At 39.1% G+C, this 1,433-nt stretch overlaps 1 pseudogene; it reads right to left on the minus strand.

The window, feature by feature from the left end:
* On the minus strand, positions 1-177 carry LOC140287022 (U2 spliceosomal RNA; annotated as a pseudogene).
* Between the last annotated feature and the right edge of the window lie 1,256 nt (positions 178-1,433).

Consider the following 1,433-nt stretch of genomic DNA (forward strand, 5'->3'; position numbering starts at 1 on the left):
GGAGAGCGCACCGTTCCCAGCGGCACTGCAGTACCGGGTCGATGCTTGGAGTGAACGGAGCAAACTCCTTTTTCAACTCCTATTGATAAAAATCCATTTAATATGTAGTCCTTGCATAGACATATCACATATTAAACTGATAAGTACAGATGGATTATGTGCAATTAGTAAAGAGAGTAGAGGACGATCTCTCTCGTTGGAAGTCCTTACCTATATCACTTATGGGGAGAGTTACAACCATTAAAATGATGATACTACCAAAAGTTAACTATTTGTTCTCAATGATCCCCATAAAACCATCTGCTACTTGGTTTAAGTCACTAGATTCATGCATCTCCAAATTTCTGTGGAAAAACAAACCACCACGTATTAGTTTAAAAACCCTACAGAAGACCAAGGACAGTGGTGGATTAGATTTACCTCATTTTCAGCACTATTCCTTAGCCAATAGGTTACAATATATATCAAAATGGTTTAAACCTTGTTGTTGTCACAGTTCCCAGAGACGTTGTAATCGTTGAGGATTCTATATTCACCCCCTCATTAGAGGCACGTGTTGCAGATTGATGACACTGAATCTTCTTCTCTGTTCATTGCTGGCATCATTCCCAGCATCGTAAGTGTTCGTGGCATTGTTAGCCTCTTCTTCTGGATCTTGATATCGAGCATCCTTTTGTATTTCTGGTTTGTAAGTCATCTCTCTTCGTTCACCGGAGTCTTCGTCTCTTTGTCCTTGAGTTTGGTGATTTTTTCTTCTTTTGATGCCTTGACACAGTGTGACAGGTGATACCACATGGGAGATCCTTTAACTTGGACTGCTGTCCCTGTGCTGCGAAATGGCTGTGCTGCTCAAATGGTCTCTCCTTCATCATATACACAGTTATTTATACATCACCTTCCACCATGAAGCGTTGTCCCTTTTTGTTTCTCTCTTTGTTCTTAAAATGCTGTTATAAATGTCTAAACCAATCCATTAAACTAGATCATTTTGGCAGTAAAGCGATCTACAATGTGCTTGGTCGCAAAGCTGCTCATCTGTGGTAAACAGCTCTTCAGAAAGGCATTCTTCAATTGATTTCACTCATTTTATGTAATAATTTTGTGATTTCCTACAAAACTACACTTCTTCTCCCATCTGTCTGAGTATTTAATATTGTCTGGGTCCCGTTAAAACATGTATTTTTCCCATCTAATTCCTTGTTTGCTTTAAAACAAGTATTCCCCATTTTATATCCCTTCAGTAGCCAACCAGTTTGTATGGAGTACACTGGAGCAACTTGACTGATCAGTAAAACACTGCTTTTGTTGTCACCGCAAGGCTTCCCCCGTCGGTTGTTTCACTGAGACACTACTGAGTAACTACAACTCAACACAGTTTATACACATAACATTCATATACATACTAACAAACAAACAAACAATAATTTATCGCA

This window comes from Leuresthes tenuis, unplaced genomic scaffold (genome assembly GCF_036924035.1).
Source record: "Leuresthes tenuis unplaced genomic scaffold, fLeuTen1.0.hap1 SCAF_104, whole genome shotgun sequence".
NCBI lineage: Eukaryota > Metazoa > Chordata > Actinopteri > Atheriniformes > Atherinopsidae > Leuresthes > Leuresthes tenuis.